Here is a 24,759-nt window from a genome sequence, read left to right as displayed (position 1 = left end):
ACTCAGCCAAGCTGCCTGGGCAATGGTGGACTTGCTATGTTCTGTTCCAGGAGCCTGTGGGTATTGAGGAAATAGGAACTCAGCTTTGTTATCTTTTTTATTTTCAAATTTTATACAAACCATATTTTTTCTGGTTCTAAAAGTAATATATAGGATCTTTGTAAACAAAAAGTTCAGACAATAAAGATATAAGAAGAGATTTTAAATATTACAGAGTATTGCCTTCCGAACTTCTTGGTGTGCATTCACACACATATTTTTTCCCCCAAAAGATGGGACCTTTATTGTTTCACAATCTGCCTTTTTGACCTAAGAATGTGTCCTGGCCAGCTTGCCACCTGCCTTATTTAAAAGGCTCTCTGACCAGGTCTGGAGCTCTCTTCTTGAGACATAGCATCCCGTTTGAGCTCTTCCAGCATCCTTTAAGGTCTCTTTGATGGGGTTCAGTCACTCCCAGTGGCTACAAAAAATGAGAAACTTCCCCCAGCTCAAAGAAATCCAAATTGGGTATATTTACAAGCCCCACTTGCTAGGTTCTGAGACATTGACATCTTGTCATTTTTCCCCCACTTTTTCAAATTTCAAGTTGCAGTTTGATGTTGAATTAAAAATGTTGCCAGGGGCTGCCTGCAGGGCCCTCAGGCTAAAACAGTGGCAGCATCTGCCAGGGGAGACCCACAGGTCCTTCTTTGGACCATGGCAACGTACAGCTGGCATCTGAGCCCAGCAAAGGAGGGGAGAAACATGCATGTGAAAGGAAATTCAAATTCAACGATCACTACTTTTTTTTTTTTTAAGCCGACATCGTCAAGTCTTACCCATTTTATTTGGATTTTATGACTTAATGCCCATGGGGCATTTTGTGATCAGATTTTTGCAAAAGGGTGAAGAGAGAGCAGCAACTTGCAAGAGAAAGGTCAGACCTTGTTAAACAATGCAATTGAGAATGAAAATAGGGGCTCCACGTACTTTCCAGAGGTTAAATGCCAGTCCTCATCTTAGGACCCTGGATGAATCACATGAAGGGGACAAGCATGGAGTTTATCAACAAATTTCTTTCATGCATTTGGGGTGTTTGCTGAGAAGTTCAGATGAGAAAATGCATGTGGACATGCTCTGGAAATAGGGAAGCTTTCTACAGATGAAGCCCTGAAGTCCTCTATATGCTTGTTTAAGCACTGGCCTGCGAGGACTCATGTGGAACTGGAGACAAGAATTGCCTCTAGAAAGAGGAGCTGGGTTGCTGGGAGGCAGCAGAGGAGGGGACACTTATTCTTCACTCTAGATCATTTCCTTTCTTCTGGATTTTGTACCATGTATCTGATGTACCTTTCAGCATAAAAAACAATGAATCAACAAATAAGTACTTTAGCTTAAAGGACTCTTGGGCCCTGGAAACATTCTTTAGGAAAAATACTCTTTGGCAGTGACAGCCTTTCCTTACGTGTGAAATCATGCTAAAGTCCACTAAGTCTTTTCACTGAACAGCACTAATGGCTTCATTCTTTCCTATAGAGTACTTTTTGTTTAAAAATAAAAAAGAGCATTCAAATCAAAGAACCAGCAAAAGTCTTCCATTATTATTGTCTTTATAATAATGTGCTATGTATTTTCTGACCATGGAAAAGAAGTGATAGCCTCAGATGGCATACATGGCTATTAATTAATGAGACTGGCTTCTGCACAAGTTTTGTGATTGTCACTATATTACTTATGCTATACCTGTTATATATGAGTAATATTATATATATTATATACTCATTACTATGTCATTCTAGCTCATTCTCAATCCTAGCTGTGCTGCCTTGGACATTTACTAGCTGTGCTCCCTTGAACAAATTACTTAACCTTTCTGAGCCTTCATTTCTTCATATGTAGAATGGGTGCTAACAGTAGGAACTGCCCCAAAAGGTTGTTATGAGTTAAATGATACTGCCTAGGGCCTGACACAGTAAATGTTCAACAAACACCATTCTTATTATTAATGTTATTTTTATTACAACTATCCTTGGAGATAACCAATGTTGAAACCTCAAACTGATCCATAGGTGTGTTGGGGAAGAACAATGGCTGTAAAACAGAAAGGAAGCAGTGTGAAAGAAAGCTTATTGTCTCAAGGTCTACAAATCTTATTGAGCAAATCCACACAATTCTCATAAGCAATACCTTGCTAGGTGGCATGCCTCTCAGAGCATCTTTATCCTGATTTTTTTTACTACCCTTCCCATAGTATCTTTCTCCCCTACATGTTGTCTTTCACGAAACAATAACAGAGAGAGCCATTGTATCCTACGAATGCCTGAGATTTAGCCTTTCACTGCTTTAGGTTGAGAGCTGCTCCTGGTGATGACTGTGGTAAGTGATGAATGCTGGGGGAATACATGAAGAATAAAGGTACCTAAAAATTGCTCATTCTTTTTTCATTCCTTCAACAAATAATTATCGAATGTCTGCTAGTGGCAGACACTCTTTTAGAAAAGTTGTTCTCAACTGGGGACTATTTGCGCCCCCCCAGGGGACATGGGGCAATGTCTGGAGACAGTTTTGGTTGTCACAACTAGGAGGCGGTGTGCTACTGGCAGCTAGGTCATGGCTGCTAAACATCCTACAATGCACGGAACAGCCTCCTATGTCAAAGAGTTATGCAGCCCAGAGGTCAGTAGTGTCAAAGATGAGAAATCCTATTCATTCTAGAGGCTTGGTAAAATTATATCTGAAAGCAAAATTCCCTGCTTTTGTAGAATATAAATCCACAAACTGTCAGAAATAGACTGTAAAAAGGATAAGTAAATTAGAAAGTGATAAGTTTTGTTTTTTTAAAAACACAAAGGGAAGCAGGGTAAAAAGTATGAGTGCTGGGCCTGGGGAATGTTATAGAGGATGTTCAGAAGGGGAGGGGGTGAGATTTGAGCACAGATTTAAGGGAAGTGATAGAGATAGGAAAATAGATGCCTGTGGGAAGAGCATTCCAGGCAGAAGGAAGAGCCACAGCAAAGATCCTAAGGCAGAGTGGCCTGGCATGTTCACATAACATCAGGGAAGCCAGTGTCTTGAATGCCATGAGCAGGGAAGAGGAGTAGAAGATGAAGTCAGAGAGTGGGCAAGAATCCAGTCCACATAGGGCCCTGTGGGCCACTGCAAAGACTTCAGTGTTTACCCTGAGGGAATGGTTCTGAGCAATGATTTTGAGACATAGTCTGACTTCTATTAGCTGCTCTGTTGAGAACAGAACAAAGAGGGGCAAGGGTAGAAGCAAGGGAACCTATTTGTTAGGAGGCTATTGTAAGAAATGACAATATCCTGGATTAGGGTGGTAACCGTGGAGGTGTAAGAAGTGGGCAGATATATTTTGAAGACAGAGCTAACAGGATTTGCTGATGAATTGGAGTGAAGAATAACACTACGGGTTTTGGCTTCAGCAACTAGAAGGATGGAATTACAATACAGTGAGATGGGAAAGGATGGCTGGGCTAGGGCAGGTTTAGTGAGGATGACTGGGAGTTCAGCCTTGGACACATTAAGTCTCAAGCATCTATTAGACACCCAAGTGGAGATGTTGAATCAGCAGTTGGATATATAAGTCTTAAATTCAGGAGGGAGATGAAGACTGGAAATGAAGATGTGTGAGTCAACAGAGTTGAGATAGGGCATGATGAGATGACCAATAAAGTGTGTGTAGATGGAGAAGAGGTGCAGGGACTGAGCCCAGGACACTGCAGTTAAGAGCTTGGAGAGAAGAGGAGGAACCAGAGAAGGAGACTGTGAAGGATTAAGCAGTGAGACAGAAGAAAATAAAGAGAATGTGTTATCCTGAAAACAAAGTGAAAAAGTTTACCAAAGAGAAAGGAGGCATCCATTGGTCAAATGCTGCTTATGGGTTTAGAATGATGAGGACTGATTATTAACCATTGGCTTTAGCCAAGTGGAGGTTATCAGTAAACAGGATGAGAGCAGTTTGGAAGGAACTTGACTGAATTGGGTTCAAGAGAGATCAAGAGACTGGATGCAGTGGCGCACACCTGTAATCCCAACACTTCGGGAAGCCGAGGCAGGAGGATTACTGAGCCCAGGAGTTCAAGATCAGACTGGGCAACAGAGCAAGACCTGATCTCTATTTTTTGAAAACAAAATTTTTTTAAAAAAGAGAAAACTGACAGAAGATAAATTGAAGACAGGAAGCACAGACAACTCTTGAAAAAAGTTTTGATGAAAGGGGAAGCAAAGGATTAGGGTAGCAGCTGGCAGGGAGAATGGAGTCAAGTGAAGGTTTTTGTAAGGTAGGAACAACAGAGCAAAAAATGTGTTATAGACAGTAAAAAATTGATTATATGGGGAGAAAGGACAGATTTGCTGGAGTTATGTCTTGAAGTAGGTGAGAAAGAAAAGGATTTAGTTCAAAAGAAAAGGAATCAGCTTAGTGTATGGAAAGTTCATCAACAATAACAAGAAGGCAGAGTAGGTGGAGGAAAATGAGAGGTTTAGGTTTGGTTGCTGATTGCTTTGGCTTTTTTGATGAAGTATAAAACTGACTCACCAGTTAAAAAGAGGATTGCAGAGAAGACGTTGGAGACTTGGAGAGAAAAATGTGTGAAATAGTTGCCTCGGCTATAGGAGAGTGAATGAAACCAGGGCAAATAAGAGGTTGCTTGGCAGCATAAGGAGACACTTGAGCTTCAAAGCCATCCTTTTAAGGTAAGACCTGCCAATGTGGTTGTGGGATTTTCTCCAGCACATTCAGCTGCAAGGATACAAGTTCAGAGTAGGTAGATGATTTTCATTGAGTATGATGAGTGAAAACAGGAAACATAGTAGTCGAAGATATATGTAAAGGAAAATTATAATAATTCCTCTCAGAATTTAAGCTATTCATCTTTTAATAATGCACATTTTTATAATGTGCATATAATCTTATCACATAGAAGTAGATTAAAAGCACTTTGTTGAATCAGCCAGATCCCAAATTTGGCAAGCTTTTCATGTATTCATAGAATCAACGTAGGTCTGGAGATGTCATCTAGTCTTCTCTTCTGCTGCTTTGCTAAGCAGCTAAGACTCTTGCTGTTGTTGTATTTTTATGTCTCCTGAGGAGATGACATCATTCCCCAGAAGAGCAAGACTAGCGTTTATTAGCTCAAACTTACAGAAATATTTTTCAGATAGCTTAATCAAACTTCCCATGCTTCTATTTAATTATTTCCTCTTCTTGCATTCTTAGTAGTGATAAGGAGCAACTATTCTTTTATGTAATTAATTTTAGTTCATTCAACAAATGCAGAATGAGTACTATCAGCTAGACACTAGGTATACAATGGTGAGAAACCATGGTCCCTGATCTCCCCCAATTTCATAGTCATGTGGCTAAATACAGATGATTTCAATGTGCTATAACAAGGGATATGACTGGGGAGAAAGAGAGTCTTACGTGAACACATAACAGAGGCACCTAACCCATTTGAGGAGAAGAAGGAAGGAGGGAAAACTCATGGAAGGATTCCAGGAGAAAGGGATGCAGAAGTTTAGAAGGAGTTAGGTGAAAAGAAGGAAGGATGAAAGTGTTCCAGGCAGTAAGAACATGTGTGAGAGCCTGGTGGAGACAGAGAGCACTATTTGAGAGTTCATGGTGCCTAGAGCACAGAGAGGCAAGAGAAAACAGATGGAGATGGGGCTGGAGAGGCTGGCAAGAGCGTGTTGGAAGGTTAGCCATTATATCAATAATGTAGGCTTCATCTTAGGGGCAGCATTGTTAGGTTTAAACAGACATCATTAATTTGTGCTTTGAAAAGTTCACTCTGGCAGCTTGCTGTGGATAAAAAGTTGGAGGAAAACACCTCTAGGGACAGCAAAACTCACTGGAAGACTGTTGCAGTCATGGGGGTGAGAGACAATGGTGGCCTGGACTAGGCATACGGCAGTGGAGCTGGAGAGAAATGAATGGACTCACAAGATGTTTTAGGTGGTTGAATTGACAGGTCTTGAGTGATTTATTGGCTTTGGAGAGTCAAAGAAAGGGAAGAGTCAAAGAAAGGGAAGAGTCAAAGAGGATGCTCCAGTTTCTGACTTTGAAAACTGAGTGGCTCGTGATACCATTTACTGAAATATGGTACATGGAAGAATAAATGTTGGAAATGTTGGGATTCAGGTGATCTATGACATATCCAAAAGAATATTTCAAAGAGCAGCTATACACAGGATCTGGAACTTAGGAAGGAGAGAGAGAGGTGTGGGGAGAGGCACATTAAGAATTATTTGCAAATATATGGTAATTGAAACCATGGGAATGAAACAAGCCATCATCTGTGTTGGGTATGGAGAAGGGAAGGCTTAAGTCAAAGCGCTGAAAAATGCCAACATTTAAAGGATGGGCAGAAGAAGGAACCTCCAAAAGAAGCTGAGGGGAAATCAGCCAAAGAAGTAGGAGGGAAAAATCAGGAGAATGTGAAGTCATGGAAGTCAAAGGAAGAAAGTGTTTGAGAAGAAAGAAATGGTCAACAGTGTGAAATATTGCCAAAAGGCCAAACAACAGGGCCTGGAAAGGGCCCACTGGATTTAGCTAAGGCAGCTGAGAAGGCAGAAACGAGACTGCAGTGAATTAAGAAGTAACTAGGAGATGAAAATTCTAGACAACAAATGTAAACAATTATTTGAAGAAGCTCGTTATACCTATATGCGAAGGGGAATTAGAAAAGAATTGGGGCCAAATCTTCACACAAATTCTCTCTTAAAAGACACATTGATCCCAGGTGTCAAAATATCTCAGAGAAAACATTTTCATGTGAATTTCCAAATTTCCAAGATAATTTATTTATTTTTTAAAATTGGGGACAGGGTCTCGCCATGTTGCCCAGGCTGGTCTCAAGCTCCTGGGCTCAAGCAATCTGCCCACCTTGGCCTCTCAGAGTGCTGGGATCATAGGCATAAGCCACTGCACCCAGCCGAATTTCCATGATAATTTCCTCAACTTTCCATGTTATTTGAGAGCACCAACTCAGCCAAAGACAGTTATTCTAACTCATCTCAAATTTCCTTTCTTGGAACAAATTATATTTCCTTAAGTAGGCTCCAAAAATCTACTACCCACTAGTTGTTTTTGTGGCTATCCTCAGAACAGTTTCTAAATTCAAGTTTCTCTTTAACCACTGAAACATCATGAAATGGAAACACAGCAACATAAAATATAGGAGGAGGACTCATCAGCTAGGTGATAGGAAACTGACTGGCTAAACAAACACAAAAACCAAAAAAAAAAAAAAAAGGATTTATCCAAAGGCTATGAGAGAGCTCACACAAACAAACACATGAAACTAAATTACCAGAAAGGACAGGAACCAAAGCAGTTTTGGGCACCTGTGTGGCAGGAACTGCTAAGAACTCTCTCTTGAAGGTAGCACTCTCAGGCTGCAGCCTGCTTGGGTCACAAACTAACCTTTGTCTAGGGAAAAGAAGGATGTCTTAATTGACAGCCCCACGAAGAGGGGGAGTGGATATGTCCCAAGGAAAACTGAGGTGCCGGAAGAGGGAATAGAGACTGGACGTTCACCACATCCCCAAGGAGATTCAAGTACTGGAGTGTTAAGCTGCATGCAAGATCTTATGCAGTTGGGCCTTGAATAATAAACATTTAAACCAAGATTTCCTCCAGTGTAGCTTTTCTTGGCAGCAACACCCATTCTTTGGCTATAATTTCTACCTGCCTCTTCATTCTCTATCTCCTTCCTGTGCATAAATATATAGACAAATCTCCATGTGTTACAACAGAACATGCTGTTGCCCTCCCTCTGGCCAATCTTCCTCCTTCCTCTGAATTAGAGTTTCAAATCCCAAAATTCAGCCTGGAACATTGATGGATGGAGCATGTGAGCTGTGCGTCTCCCCTACCTGGCTCATTTGATTAGTGGAGACAGCTGAAATAGGAAATTCAGGCCCCAAAGTATGTTTTGAGTCTGGATGATTCCATTTGGCTGAATCCCCAGACAGAGAAACTGGAGAGCAATCAAATACCCACTTTTCTTTGTGTTGGGCACATGTAGCAGGCTGAGAATTCTGATGCCTTTGTAGTTAAATAACCTTGTACGCTTCCTTGTTATCCCAGACTAGAATTAGCCTTTAAGTATCCCAGTGATCGCTTAATTGTATGCGAAAAGAAATGTCAAGATCTTTCTCTTTTTAACTTAACTCTAGAGAAAGAGTTGCAAAAAGGTTATGAGCAAATATGACAAAGTAAATAACAGGTGTGTTTCTGGAAAGATACATGTAAATGATTTGGGGATTTTGTTGTTGTTCAATTAACAAACACCCATTTTTCTCTGGGCTCCCAAGTTTGGAATGGCCTCATTTTTGCCTGAGCTTCAGTCTTTTGAGGCATGATAGTGTGGCAGGAAGAAGTATGGCTTTTGAGGCAACCAACCCAAGATGGAATTTAACTCTACTTTTTCCTAGCTATATTCTCTTGGGCAAGTTTCTTAATGTTTCTGAGCCCCATAATCGATGTTTTTAAAATGAGATTTGTCCTTGTCTTTGTGGGCAATGCACAACAATGCACAGTACTTGGCACAAAGTAAGCACCCAGTAAATTTTAGCACTTATTGTTACTTTTAGCTCTAAATTTCTGTGCACCATGCATGTTTACTGCAGCACAATTCACAAGTGCAAAATCATGGAACCAACCCAAATGCCTATCAGTCAACGGGCGGATAAAGAAACTGTGGTAGGTATATATACGATGGAATACTACTGAGCCATAAAAAGGAATGAATTAACAGCATGTGCAGTGACCTGGATGAGATTGGAGACTATCATTCTAAGTGAAGTAACTCAGGAATGGAAAACCAAACATCATGTATTCTCACTGATATGTGGGAGCTAAGCTATGAAGACACAAAGGCATAAGAATGATACAATGGACTTTGGGGACTTGGGGTGAAGAGTGGTAGGGGGGCGAGGAATAAAAGGCTACTAATAGAGTGCAGTGTACACTGCTCAGGTGATGGGTGTTCCAAAATCCCACAAATCACCACTGAAGAACTTACTCATATAACCACATATCCCCTGTACCCCAATAACTTATGGAAAAATAAAATGATAAAAATTAAAAAAAAAACTAAATTTCTGTGCATTCCACTTATGTTAAGCAATTAATATCTTGAACACAATTCTTTTAAAAATTATTGTAAAATTAGAATATTTATTGTAGAACATTTACAAAATACAGAAAAATAATTTTTCAAAAAGACCAAAAGATTGCCCTTAATCCAACCACTGAGAGGTAACGATCCCTAATATTTTGATCTTATCTGTGCATATAGATGCTCTTTTTGTACTCAGTCTTTCAAAGTACTAAGAGAGGCAGGGTGCAGTGGCTCACGCCTGTAATCCCAGCACTTTGGGAGGCCAAGGTGGGTGGATCACGAGGTCAGGAGTTCCAGACCAGCCTGGCCAACATAGTGAAACCCCGTCTGCACTAAAAATACAAAAAAAATTAGCTGGGCATGGTGGTGGGTGCTTGCAGTCCCAGCTCCTTGAGAGGCTGAGGCAGGAAAATTGCTTGAACCCAAGAGGCAGAGGTTGCAGTGAGCCGAGATCACACCACCGACTGCACTTCAGGCTGGGCAACACAGCGAGACTCTGTCTCAAAAACAAAAACAAACACGAAAGCAAAGTACTAAGAGAACTGTTAATTAAAGGAACCCTGCTCCTATAAGTGAATCCTTTAAAAAAATTTTATTGAGATATAATTCATATACCACACAAGTCACCCATTAAAAGTGTACAATTCAGTGGTTTTTAGTATATCCACAGAGAAGTGCAGCAATGAGCATTAACTAATTTCAAAATATTTTCATCATACCCAGAGAAACCACAAACTCACTAGTAGTCACTCCCTATTCCTTACTCTCCCCAGCTCTTGACAACTACTAATCTACTTTCTATGTGGATTTGTCTATTCTGTACATTTCATATAAAGGAATCATATATAATATGTGTTCTTCTGTGTCTATCTTATGTTCTTTAGCATGATGTTTTCAAGGCTTATCCATTTTGTAGCATGTATCAGCATTTCACTTATTTTTAGGGCTGAATAATATTCCATTTTATTTTTTTTTATTTTTTTTATTTTTGAGACGGAGTTTCACTCTTGTTGCCAAGGCTCGAGTGCAATGGCTCGATTTCAGCTCACTGCAAACTCTGCCTCTAGGGTTCAAATGATTCTCCTGCCTCAGTCTCCCGAGTAGCTGGGATTACAGGCGCCCACCACATGCCCAGCTAATTTTTAGTAGAGACGAGGTTTCACCATGTTGGCCAGGCTGGCCTCGAACTCCTGACCTCAGGTAATCTGCCTGCCTCGGCCTCCCAAAGTGCTGGAATTACAGGCGTGAGCCATGCCGCCCAGCCTTATTCCATTTTATAGGCACCATACAAGTTGTTTATCCATTCTAGTTGATGGACATTTGGGTTGATTCCACTTTTTGGCTATTATGAATAATGATGCTACGAAAATTCATGTACACATTTGTGTAAACATAAGAAGTGAATTCTTTTAAAAAGTAAAAACTTAAAAAAAAATCTATAGTAGATCTCTAAAATGTTTTTCATAAGGCAGTTTAAATTTATTGTTACTTTCGATGAAAGAAAAAAGCACAGAGAATAGTTTAATAAAACCAAGGACATACCACACAAATTAACAAATCAATATTTTAAAGTATTTGTCCCAGGCTGAGTGCAGTGGCTCATGCCTGTAATCCCAGCACTTTGGGAGGCTGAGGCAGGCAGATCACTTCAGGTCAGAAGTTCGAGACCAGTCTGGCCGAAACTGTGAAACCCCATTTCTACTAAAAATACAAAGAAATCAGCTGGGCTTGGTGATGTGCTCCTGTAATCCCAGCTACTGGGGAGGCTGAGGTGGAAGGATCGCTTGAACTTGGGAGGCAGAGGTTGCAGTAAGCTGAGACCCTGCCACTGCACTCCAGCCTGTAGGCAACAGAGCAAGACTCCATCTCAAAATAAACAAATAAATAAAAGTATTTGTCCCAGACCCAAATATTACAGTAGATATAACTTTTGAACCTCTCCACCATTCCATTTCCTTCCAGCCCCTTGAAGTAACCACTATCTTAATGTAAATTAAGAAGGCATTTTTGGCCTGGCGTGGTGGCTCACGCCTACAATCCCAGCACTTTGGGAAGCTGAGGCAGGCAGATCCCTTGAGCCCAGGAGTTCGAGACCAGCTTGGGCAACATGGCGAAACCCCGTCTCTACTAAAAATACAAAAATTAGCCAGGCGTGGTGGCGTGCACCTGTAGTCCCAGCTACTTGGGAGGCTGAAGTGGGAGGATCACCTGAGCCTGGCGGGGTGGAGGTTGCAGTGAACCAAGATTGCACCACTGCACTCCAGCCTGGGTGACACAGCAAGACCCTGTCTCAAAAAAAAAAAAGGCATTTTTATTATGCATGTATACTTAAACATTACTATATTTTTGAGATTTATCAGTGTTGCTACACATAGATCTGTTGTATTTATTTAATCTGTCATACAGAATCACACAATCAATTTACCCACTTCCCTACTGCTGAAACTTTAGGTTGTTTCTTGGTTTTTGTTAATGTAAACAGTGATGCAGTGAACATCCTTGTGCACGTCTTCTTGTGTCTCTAGATGTGAAATGACTGAGTTATAGGACATGCACATCTTCAACCTTAACCGATTTTGCCAAATTGCTCTCAAAAGTCAAGTTTCCTTCTTTGGGGGCACACTTGTGTTAGCTATGTCAACGTTGTTGGTTTAGACTACAAATTCTTTGAATGTAGGGCTCATCCAGTTTCTAACATGGACTGAATGGAAGAATTTGTCTAGGGAAATTGTGGGAAGATAGAAAAATAATACAATGTACACTCTGCTATGCGTTGAATTGTGTCCCCGAAAAAAAAAAGATAGTGAAGCCCTAACCCCCAGTACCTGTGATTGTGACTTTAATTGAAATAGAATCTTTGCTGATGGTCAAGTTAAGATTACTGTGTCCTCATTAAAATGGGAAATTTAAACAGAGACGTGCCCACAGGGAGAATGCCAAGATAAAGGCAGAGATTGAGGTAATGTATCTCCATATCCAGGCATGCCAAAGATTTCCAGGAAAGCATCAGGAACTAGGAATGGATTTTCCTTCAGAGTCTTGAAGGAGCCAACCCTACCGACACCTTATCAAGGAATGCTAGCCTCCAGAGGTTTCTGTTGTTTAAACCACCTGTCTAGAAAATTTGGCTAGACAAGAAATTTTTGCTAACAAGTACCTTGTTACGGCAGCCGTAGGAAACTAATACACACTGGAATGAGTCATCCTGGCATCCAAATTAAGCATCAGTGATCCGAGGTTGGTGAATATTTCAGATCTGCTTTGGCATCAATTTCTCTTCCTTTTGTCCCTCTGAATGACTTCTGTTTCTTTCTTTCTTTCTTTCTCTTTTTTTTTTTTTTGAGACAGAGTCTCACTGTGTCACCCAGGGTGGAGTGCAGTGGCACAATCTTGGCTCACTGCAACCTCTGCCTCCCAGGTTCAAGCAATCCTCTTCCTCCCTCAGCCTCCCAAGTAGCTGGGATTACAGGTGCACTCCAACACGCCTGGCTAATCTTTGTATTTTTAGTAGAGACAGGGTTTCACCATGTTGGCCAGGCTGGTCTCAAACTCCTGACCTTAGGTGATCTGCCCACCTCAGCCTCCCAAAGTGCTGGGATTATAGATATGAGCCATGATGCCCAGCCTGGATGATTTCTTCTTTGGCTGCTTATTGTTTTTGTTTGTTTGTTTGTTTTTGAGATGGAGGCTTGCCCTCTTGCTCATGCTGCAGTGCAATGGTGTGATCTCGGCTCACTGCAACCTCTGCCTCCTGGGTTCAAGCGATTCTTCTGCCTCAGCCTCCCAAGTAGCTGGGATTACAGGCATGCGCCACCACGCTGGGTAATTTTTTTGTATCTTTAGTAGAGACAGGGTTTCACCATGTTGGCCAGGCTGGTCTCGAACTCCTGATCTAATGATCTGCCCGCCTCGACCTTCCAAAGTGCTGGGATTACAGGCGTAAGCCACTGTGCCTGGCCTTGCTGTTTTGTTATTCAGGCCTAATTCCATCCACTGAACCCGGAATTTTCTTTGATCATAAAACACTTGTACTAGCCATCATCATGCTCCAGAAGTATCTTGCCCATTGGATCAACATATCGTAGACATTCGAAGTAGAAAAATAATGTCCTGGGCCAATATTTTCTTCCTGTACATTCTTTATTGGCAAATTTTCTCCAAGGGTTTCCTCTTGAATGCAGGAACACCTTGGAATGAAGAATATCTCTGATGCCTAATGCATCCTCTACATGAGTAGCCTGCGTCACTGAATACTAAAAGTAGAAAAATAATCTTACAAATCAAGGAGGAAAGAGATGGATGCTCTCAGTTACCCTGAACAATAACTAATCACAAAAGAACTAGTTACATGCCAGTAAAAGTATTATTACACACACAAAAAAAGGAGCAGTTCCAAATGTCTTGCTAGAAACTCCTTTAAAAGAGTAGGCAGCTCCTTTAGAAGAATCAGATGCCCACATGAACCTCAAATATTACGTTTGGCTTCTAGGACAACTAAGCTCTTCGGTAAAGCTTGGGGAGGAGGGGTAAATGGCAGCATTTAGCTTTTGTGACTGAACTGTGGGGCCTTGGAACCCTTCCACCCACTTGAAAACCGGTCGCCCATCTGACATTAATAGAAAAAGACCATTAAAAAGCTTTATGCTATTCTGTTCTCCTGGTTCTGGTCCCTCTTTGCCTTTGTTGCTGCTGGCATTTTATAAATTATGGATGCGCCTAGGTGCTGCTGCTCCCGCGTTTCCTCTGTAGTGCCGCTCGCTCCCCGCGCCTGCATCGCATCCTTCCTCTGAGCAAAGGACTGCGCGGCCCAGACCCCACATCAGTGTAATTAGCGCGCCGCACACAGCTCGGGTGTCAGGACTGCTTCCACTCACTGCCAGCCTTCTGCCAGGCCCTGTCATTCACGAGAAAGTCGGCCAGGCGGCGGCAAGGCCAGGAGCGCAGGCCTCCGCAGCAGGGAGGGGAGGCTCAAGGTGGAGACGCGGGGTCCCCTGCTGCCGGCCTGGGTGCAGGGACAGCGCTGGGATTCGGCAGCTGCCTCACACGATGTCTGATCACAAAGTTAGACAATGGGGAAAGGCATGACATTCATATCTGCCCCTTGACTGGTTACAGGGGAGGTTGAGGAGAGGTGGATGTAAGGTGGGTGGAAAATTCCTAATGTGCCTGCAGCTGGAAGGGTTTTGAGGGAACCAGCAGACCAGTGCTTGCTGCTGCTTATGAGATGTGTAGCATCGGTGGTGAAGGAGGGTTATTTGGGGTGGCATGCTAAAGGACATTTTTTATTTTAATGGATTTGTGTTTGTCTTATATATCTGCATTATGTATCACCAACTCACAATTTCATGCGTTTTGTCAAAGTAGATATCTTGCATCCAATTTTATTTTAAAGAAAAATTAAATTATGCCCAAGTGATGTGCAGATATGGCAAAGATGTTAAAGAGCACACAAATGACAGAGGGAGGTTTGGGAAGAACTGAAAGAGGGCCAGGGATTCTTAATTGTTTGGAGGGTCATGAATCCCTATAAGAACTTGAAGAGGCCAGGCACAGTGGCTCATGCCTGTAATCTCAGCACTTTGGGAGGCCAAGGCGGGTGGATCACTTGAGGTCAGGAGTTTGAGACCAGCCTGGCCAACATGGTGAAACGCCGTCTCTACTAAAAATACAAAAATTAGCCAGGTGTGGTGGTGGATGCCTGTAATCCTAGCTACTTGGAAAGCTGAGGCAGGAGAATTGCTTGGGAGGTGGAGGCTGCAGTGAGCCGAGATCGCGCCACTGCACTCCAGCCTGGGAGACACAGCAAGACTCCGTCTCAAAATAAAAAGAACCTGGAGTTGAAGAAAGCAAGTCTCCGCCCTCCCCGACAAAAAAAAATACATACACACAAATTTGGTGGGCAAATGCAAAGATTTCACAGATTCCTGGAAGGCCATGCTTTGACCACCTAAGGATACATGGACTTTGTGTATCTATACAGTGAGCTCCTCAATGGTAGAAACTAGGCTTTATTCATCACTGTACCCAGGCACATAGGAGATCTTCAGAAATGTTTGCTTGGGCAGGCACAGTGGATCCCACCTGTAATCCCAGCATTTTGGGAGGCAAGAGGACTGCTTGAGGCCAGGAGTTTGAGACCAGCCTAGACAACATAGCGAGACCTCTTCTCTACAAGAAATAAAACTAATTAATTTAAAAACTTAGCTGGGGGTGGTGGTTTGTGCTTAGAGTCCCAGCTACTTGGGAGGCTGAGGCAAGAAGATTGCTTGAACCCAGGAGTGTAAGGCTGAAGTGAACCATGATCATGCTACTGCACTCCTGCCTGGGCAACAGAGCTAGATCCTGTCTCTAAAAACGAAGTAAATCAATGAGCTGTCATTCAGATCCTCATTTTTCTTTTTCAAGAAATGAGCCTGGGGCCCAGAGTGATCAATTAATTTGTCCAGGATCACAAAGCTTAGGCAAAAGCCTATGTCTTCTGATTCCCAGTTACTCCACTGTTTCCTACCACGTCTATGTTTAATCCCAAAACCACCCCTCTACTTCTTTCACCCTTTGCCTCCATCTCCTCTAGCGAATCTAATACTTTGAGATTCCAGAGATGGAAGAAAAAGTAGGTGAGAAGAGAAGGCAGAAAAGGATCAAAGATGTCAAGTTTGCTCCAGGCCCTTCCTCATGACACCCCCACCCTACTTTCACCTGAAGCACCAGTGGAAGGGCAGCTGTCATCAATAACGGAGATACAAAGAGGGCAGTGACCCCAGGGCAGCCCTCTGTGCCATTTGTCATGATGGCATGGAGTAAGGAGTTGTGTATATAGGTTTAATTTCCTTGGAGTGTTCTATCTACCTAAGCCCTTTCCCGGATGGTTATGAGATGCACACAGTTTACATAGGAGACCCATTAATTCTCTGTCTCTGGGGTTAATATTTAATTAGACAGTTTAAAAAATGCATACTATTACTGGGGAGACTGCTTCAGTGCTTGTCTCTTCCCTCTGGGATTCAGTGTTCAGACACAGAATTCTGAACCCCTCATGGTTCCCATGGAAACCTTCACCACTGGTGACTCCAGGCTGAACACAGGGGATGGCAAAGGCCTAGTGAAGAGTCCAGATGTAGACTTAAAGAGCTCTGGAATCTCCTCCAAGGGTTCAGCCAGAAGCCATCTGACTGGCTATGACCAGTATTGGGGACTTTATTCTTCCAAAGGCAGTCTGTCCAATTTTTGGACCACTCTGATGGTATCAGAGGCCTTCTGTAGGTTGAGCTCAAATAACTCACTTCTAGTTGTCTTAGGTCAACAATGTGTGGCCACAGAGATTAAGTCAAACTCCTCTTCATGTAAGTTCCTAGCTATCATTATTATTTGAGTATCTCTTATACGTGTGCAGATAACTGTGCTAAGCAACTTAGGTATAAATCTCATTTGATCCACACATCAACCACATGACATAGGCATCATTAGTGTGTCATTTTACTGACAAGCTGACCAAGGCTAGGGGGCCAGCAACCACCGGAATAGGATTCCCACAAACCCAAGTGTGTCTAAGTCTACATCCCATGCTTTCGACCATAATGACTCCTCCCTCTCACTGCTTCCTCTCAAGCACCCTTGAGATATTTTTTCTTTTCTTTTGATTTATTTACTTTTTTTGAGGCAGGGTCTTACTCTGTCACCTAGGCTGGAGTGCAGTGGCACAATCATAGCTCACTGCAGCCTTGACCTGCTGGGCTCAAGCCCATCCTCCCACCTCAGTCTCACAAGTAGCTGGGACCACAGGCATGTGCCACCACACCTGGCTAATTTTTGTACTTTTTTGTAGAGATGTGGTTGTGCTATGTGCCCAGGCTGGTCTTGAGTTCCTGAGCTCAAGCAATCCTCCCTTCTTGGCCTCCCAAAGGGCTGGGATTACAGGCGTGAGCCACCATGCTCAGTACTTGAGATATCTGAGGTAAGCGCTCCTGTCTTGCCTCCCCTCTTGCCTCTCTGAGGATTCTCTTTTCTGGGCTAAGCTCCCTCAGTCCCTTCAGCCAAAAGAACATGGTTTCTGCATCTCTAGCACTCATAGGCAACACTGGGGATTCTCCTGTACCCTGCTCCAGTTGATTAGTCTACACACCCAGAGATGTCAAGCATCATTTCACTGTGATACCAACCAGGTACCCAAAGGTGGAGTACCACCTTCTACGGTGGAGCCCACACCCAGTCCAGCTTCCTAAGTAACTAATTGAGTGTCCCATGGGTCTTTAATCCCCTCATTCAGAACAGAAATTGCAATGTGAGATGGAATAAAATTTCTGTTGGAAACAGAAACCTAAACACATATTATGTTCAGGTTTAACTCAAACCCACGTGTATTTGGTTGCTTAAAATTTTCATCTGTTAAGCCATGTTTTCCAATCCTTTCCCTTTGCATTTGTTTGGAACTATACATAAATTTTTAATTTGCATTCCTGCCTATTTAAATTCCACCCTTAAATCTAGTTCATCATTCCAATCTCTTGAGATCATTCAGAACTTGGTACTCATAGAATTTTTTTCCCCCAGCTCTGTGCTGTTCCTGAATTTGCCAGCCTTCCAGGTTTCTGAGTTGTTGATAAACACCGCACAGGAGACATGAGGACAGAACCCTTCAGTGGAGACCTGTTTGGATATTGCAGGGGCTTTCTGTGCCCCGCCTATGCGTGATTTCAGCGCTGTGGTGGGTAACTTTTCACACAGGTTCAATTCATGTGCCCCCTCTGCTGTCTGTCAGCTATTCTGCCTTCAGGCTTTCTTCAAGGCTAAGGATGGCACCTAGGCCAGGAACACCATAGTTGGGTATAGGAGTGAGTGGATAAATGCCCAGCTTCCCATCTTTCAAAGGGACAGTTCCACTGAGGCACAGTGTACCTTGTTCCTCAGAGGGTCCCCAGGGAGGCTGGGCTCCAGCTGTGCCAGTGATAACCAGCCCAAGGTTATCAAATCTATTTATTAGCTTTTCTGCATTGTGTCTCATTTTCCTCATTCTTTCAGTTAGGCTTCCTGGGATCACCTACCAAAGAAAACATCTGACCCAAGTTTGTATCTCAGTCTTTGCTTTCAGGAAACCTAAACTGGGGCAGATATGGCAAAGAGGTAGAGAGTTAGATCACTTCTGATTTCATTTCAGGACATCTTTTTAAAATGAGTGTTCATTTAAAAAATATTTATGTTGAAGTTCTTCATTAAGAAAATAATATATAAAAAATGTACAGAACTGAGACAAGCTTGGTGGCTCATGCCTGTAATCCTAGCACTTTGGGAGGTCTAGGCTGGCAGATTGCTTGAGTCCATGAGTTCGAGACCAGCCTGGGCAACATGGCAAAACCCTGCCTCTACACAATTAAAAAAAAAAAATTAGCCAAGCACAGTAGCACACAGTTGTAGTCCCAGCTACTCGGGAGGCTGAGGTGGGAGGGTCACCTGAGCCCAGGGAGGTTGAGGGTGCAGTGAGCTGAGATCAAGCCACTGCACTCCAGCCTGGGTGTCAGAGTGAGACCCTGGGTGTCAGAGTAAGACCTTGTCTCAAAAATAAAAAACAAAAAACAAAAAACACAAAATGCATAGATAGATAGACGATAGATAGATAGATAGATAGATAGATAGATAGATAGATAGATGATAGATAGACAGAACTGAAGGGAAATAAATCTAGCCATAATCCCACCACTTTGATAAAATTACTAGCTGACATTTTTACATGTTGTATTTCTTTTCCATCTTTTTCTAGGCATATTTCAATATCAAGAGAATTACACTCTATATACCACCTTGTATCCTACATTTTAATTCAATGTCTTCTTATTCTTTCAATATTATAAAATCATCCTAAAACCATCACTTTTTTTTTTTCTTTTGAGACAGAGTCTCACTCTATCACCCAGGCTGGAGTGCAGTGGCCCTATCTCAGCTCACTGCACCCTCCACCTCCTGGGTTCAAGTATTTCTCATGCCTCAACCTCCTGGGTTCAAGTATTTCTCATGCCTCAACCTCCTGAGTAACTGGGATTACAGACATGTGCCACCGTGCCCAGATAATTTCTGTATTTTTTGTAGAGACGGGGTTTCACCAGGTTGGCCAAACTGGTCTTGAACTCCTGGCCTCAAGTGATCTACCCACCTCAGCCTCCCTAAGTGTTGGGATTACAGGCGTGAGCCACCACACCCTGCCTGAAACTATTACTTTCAACTTCATTGTTTAATAATTATCTCCTGAGCAACATGGAAACATGGCAAAACCCTGTCCCTAGAAAAAAAAATACAAAAATTAACTGGGCATGGTGGTGTGTGCCTGTAGTCCAGCTGCTCAGGAGGCTGAGGTGGGAGGATTGAGCCCAGGAGGTCAAGGCTGCAATGAGCTGTGATCATGCCACTGCACTCTACCATGAGAGACAGAGCAAGACCCTGTCTCAAAATAAATAGAAATAATTATCTCTTTTTTGGTCAGTCTCCCAGAGGTCCCTGTCCTCTTGAGGGCTGGGTCTATGTCTTACCTTTTTCTTCATAGCACTACCTCAGTGCCCAGCATACAGTAAGTGCTCATTAAAACTCATGAAATCAATGAGCAAACGCTTCATAGTCTACCTGGTATTTTTGTACGTGAGCCGTTTCTAAATTTTCAGGATTGCCATTCATGCCATGGCGAATGTATGGTATTTAGAACATCTTGGATTTCCCATCACCCCTCGTCTTTCTGCGTCTATGTTGGCCTTATTCATATAACAAACCTTGGCAATCTTGTTCATGTGAAAAGTGGTGGAGCAAATAACTCAGAACAGGTTACCTATTCCATTGACTCTGCAACTTCCAAGCAGGGCAGTTCGACTTGGATATACAAACCCAGTAAGTAACCCTAAACTTGTCATCCTTATTGGAAATTTCCTTTAAGGTTATTCCATGCTGAGTAGTACTCCAGAGGTTCCTGGAAGGGAACACTTTAATTTCTTCCACTGATCACAGACATGAGAACATCCAATTTATTTACCTGCTCACATCACCTAGTTTTCAAATGGCTTCTGAACACAGTGCCAATAAATAAATGATCATCCAGTAATAGGTCAAATTTATTTTTCACTTCTAAGGTGCCAGGTACTTTACATATAATTTTCATAGTACAACTCTCTGAGGTCACTACTATTATTCTTCATATTAAAGAAAGAAAGAAATGGGAACTAAGAGAGGTTAAGTAACTTGCTCAGGATTACACAGAAGAATAAAGTATAATTTCATTTTACAGAATAAAATATTTTTTATCAATAAGTAAATATTAACCTCCAAGGCTGGTTCTCTGCATATGTGGAAAAGTGACCTGCTTAAATGATATTACCCAAGGGATATTAAAATATTGTCCCACCCCAAAACTTTACCTATTGCTTTATACGGCCAAGGGGCCTGGAGATGCCATAATTAATTTACTTTTTGACTTATGGTACTGTCTGCAGACAGTCCTGAAAGAGAAATACAACTATCCTAGTAGGGGCAGTATATTAAGACATTTGCACACATTAAGGCCGGACGCAGTGGCTCACGCCTATAATCCGGCACTTCGGGAGGCCGAGGCAGGCGGATCACGACGTCAAGAGAGGCAGACCATCCTGGCTAACACGGTGAAACCCCGTCTCTACTAAAAATTACAAAAAATTAGCCGCGCGTGGTCGCGGGCGCCTGTAGTCCCAGCTACTCGGGAGGGTGAGGCAGGAGAATGGCGTGAACCTGGGAGGCGGAGCTTGCAGTGAGCCTAGATCGTGCCACTGTACTCCAGCCTGGGTGACAGAACGAGACTCCGTCTCAAAATAATAATAATAATAATAATAATTAATTTTTTTAAAAAAGATATTTGCCCACATTAATACGTCAACCCTACTTAGGTTGTCAGATTAGTTAACTCTATGGTTCTTGACTCTACAATGTACCCCACACGTTGTAACTATTCTTCCTCAACAGCTTTTGAAAATATTACTGCCAGACCTCACCTGCCCCCTTGAGATTCTGATTCAACTGAGCTGAGCTAAGGCACAGGCAGGCTTGAGAACCCCTGAACTAACTGACCATTCTATCACTTTATAAGATCTTGAAAACAATTGAAATATAGAATAACTAAGCTTTGTTGAGAATGTCTATTAAGATCCTGAGTAAAAAGGCAACAACTCCCAAGCTCAACATGTAATTGGGAAACACTCAAGAACAACAACAAAATGGGGGTGGAAAGGCGTTGAAAATCCATTTTCTCCATTTCCCACATGTGTTTACCTGGGACCAACTTGGTTTGCTAGAGCTTTATCTTGGAGTTCTGGGGACTTTTCTTTTTTTTTTTTTTTTTTTTTTTGAGACTGAGTCTCACTCTGTCACCCAGCAGGCTGGAGTGGGCACGATCTTGGCTCACTGCAACCTCTACCTCCCAGGTTCAAGCGATCCTCCTGCCTCAGCCTCCCAAGTAGCTAGAACTACAGGTGCCTACCACCACTCCTGGTTAATTTTTTTTCGTTTCTTTTTTTGTCATTCTTTCATTTTATATCTGATTATATGTAGTTTATTGGCTGAACTCCTGTCCTAGGAATCTTAGGCTGCATTCCTAGAGCAGGGTTCCAAGGCCTAGGCTGCATATGGGATGGGAATAACACCAGCCAGAGATGAAATTGGGATAAAGCCAAGCAATTCATTTGGCTCAAGTGTCACTAGGAAGGGGGCAAGCAAAGAATCAGAAATTGGGCCTGAAGCAACAGGATGGGAACTGTAGAGTTCAGGATAGGGAGAGGGGTTTTTGAATGAGGGAGAGGAGGCATGGCCTGGAAGGATTCTCCAAGGCTCTAGCACATAGACAAGGAGGGCTTTAACAGCCACCTGTAGCATGACCTCAGGTAGGAAGGGAGCTATTGAGGCCACTGAGGCCTCTAAGCCAAGTATTCTCCCACCCCAGCAAAATTAGCCTGGCAGGTGAAGAAAGCAGGATTGCTTTTGTGTATTTTTAGAAGATGAAGTATTGAATCCCACTGCAGTAGTAGTGGTAGAAATAATTAATTTATTGATTACCCACTTGCTAGGTAGTGTTCAATGTATTTTATTATCTTACTTAATCCCCACAATAACTCTATAAGGTAGTTATAATCATGACTTTCTGGGATGGATATGGTCAATTGGTACTTAGCACCAATTTCCACCTTCTTTGAGGGAACTTTCTGTTTTCTAAAGGCTAGAAAACTAGCTCATTTCCTGAATTCCTTGCAGCTAGGGTCTAGATGTGAGATAGATTCCATGGAGTAAAAGCATCTGGGCAAGATTCAGGAGGTAGAAATGAGAGAAAGGGCAATTTTCTGCTATGTTTGCTGTTTTTCACTTTGCAAGAAAAATTATGGAGATACTAATGTCTCATCTCCAGCTTTCAGAGGCATTTGTAGCAGTGTTGGCAACTGATTTCAGTGGTCCAGTGTCCAGATAATTGGAGTGGCAGTGGAGGCTGATGTCCGAATAGTCTGAATAGTCCCTGAGATGGTGTGTTCTGGACCTCAGGTACTCCAGTGGCAAGCTGCTGGTTCCTCACCATCCTGATTGTGACAAAGGTCACATGATTATCTGCGATGTTTCAGGAGTCATTTCTACATACTCAATCTAGAGTCCTGCCTTCAGCCCTTCCAATAATTTTTAAAGTACTTAATTCCAGTATTAACTCCCTTTGTGCCTCAAAATTCCTATGGTGATTTCTGATTCCTGCATTAAACTTTTTTTATACAGATGAGTAAATGGCGTCTTAGAGAGTATTTTAAAAGGTTGCCCAGCTAATAAGAGGTAGAACAAGAACTCTATGCCCATTAGATTAAAAAGTGCTCCAAAATTTAGAACTAGAGTGAAGAATTCACTGGCTATATTTCTAATAGATTTGACAAAGTAAAGTAGTACAGGGCCAAGTTCACATGTACTCTCTTCCCACTCTTAAACCTATGGGTTGCACTTGTGATTGCGGTAGGTGCTTCACTTAATTGGTTTGCATCCATGCCGGGACCTCTGGGATACCACTTACATAACTCATCCACAGAAGTCTGTCTTGCCAATAAGTACTTGCAGAAGGCTCTCACTCAATAGCCACATTAAACACAGGGCTGTGTTCCCTGTAACTAGCTACTTACCTACCCTAAGTGTTGGAGCCGGAGGAGCTGAGGACAAAGGAATCATCATAGTACTGAGAACTTACCATGTGCCAGGCATTGTTCTGCTATTTCACATTATTTTCTGGCATAATCCTCACAGAAACCCTGGGAGGTAAGCATGGCTATGATTCACATCTTAAAGATTAGAAAATTGAAGCACACGGATTAAGTCATCTGCCCAAGTTCATGCAGCCTGTGAGTGGTAGAGCCTAGATACCAGTGCAGTGGTCTCTTATTTATAATGCTATACCGTCTTCCAGTCATACTCAGAATTTTATAAGTTTTTCCGTACCATGGTAAACTGCATGAAATCCTCTCTATAGTGAGGTCAGAAATAAATAAACAAAAAAATAATAATAATGCATGGTGGCTTCCTTTAGGATCAGTCCTTCTCTGCTTTGCTTCTTTCCACCCCAGCTCCAGCAGGATGTGCCCTCTTCCAGACATTGATGAGGTGGTGTTTCTGTTTTTTGTTTTGCTTTGTTTTGTTTTTTGAGATGGAGTTTTGCTCTTGTTGCCCAGGCTGGAGTGCGATGGCGCGATCTCGGCTCACCGCAAGCTCCGCCTCCCAGGTTCAAGCGATTCTCCTGCCTTAGCCTCCCCAGTAGCTGGGATTACAGGAATGTGCCACCACGCCCGGCTAATTTTGTATTTTTGGTAGAGATGGGGTTTCTCTATGTTGGTCAGGCCGGTTTCAAACTCCCAACCGGAGGTAATCCACCCACCTTGGCCTCCCAAAGTGCTGGGATTACAGGCATGAGCCACCGCTCCTGGCCAGGTGGTGTTTCTGAATAAGCCAGACCAGTATATGTTCAACCTCACTGCAACTGTTCCTCATGGCTACACTTGTTTGCTCCATTCTTCTTTCTGTCAGCAAGTAACAGTCACCTCATACACAACGGTTTCCCTTTCCATGGGCATACAGGACACAGACAGGTACCGTCATAGCACAAACGTGTGGGCACAGAGAAAGAAATAAAAGATATTACTAGAAAATGGTTAGACTCAGCAGTTTGATGAAAATTTAAAATCAGAGTAAACACAAACCTCTCTAATTAGACAGCCCTCTTTCTCCTGACCAGCGTTTCTACCAACCCTCATTTCTCCTAGAAATAGATCTTCACGAAGACGAGCATCTTTTTAAAATTCTGCACTACAGAGAGCCAGACTAAGATGGCTCTGTCGAAATTACAAAACACTATACTTTCAAATAGCTGCTGAATTATTTAGTGACTTTACACTGTCCAAATGCGGGGCTCTTTGGGTAAACAATGTCTTGGTTTCCCTCCTATCTCTTTTGTTATGACATTCAGTAAATGGAGAGATATTGCCCTTCTTAATAATTTATAAAATAATAATCCACATTAAGGATCAGGCTCCTCTGATAGGTTTGGGGTTTCAAATCAGGTAGTCAAGAGAATGAGAAGCTCAAAATTCTCTTCTAGCTTAGTTCAGTGATTGGTCCCAGC

The sequence above is a fragment of the Gorilla gorilla genome, chromosome 4 (assembly GCF_029281585.2).
Source record: "Gorilla gorilla gorilla isolate KB3781 chromosome 4, NHGRI_mGorGor1-v2.1_pri, whole genome shotgun sequence".
Taxonomy (NCBI): Eukaryota; Metazoa; Chordata; class Mammalia; order Primates; family Hominidae; genus Gorilla; species Gorilla gorilla.
The sequence above is the reverse complement of the archived record's forward strand: the minus strand, read 5'-3'. Positions refer to the sequence as shown.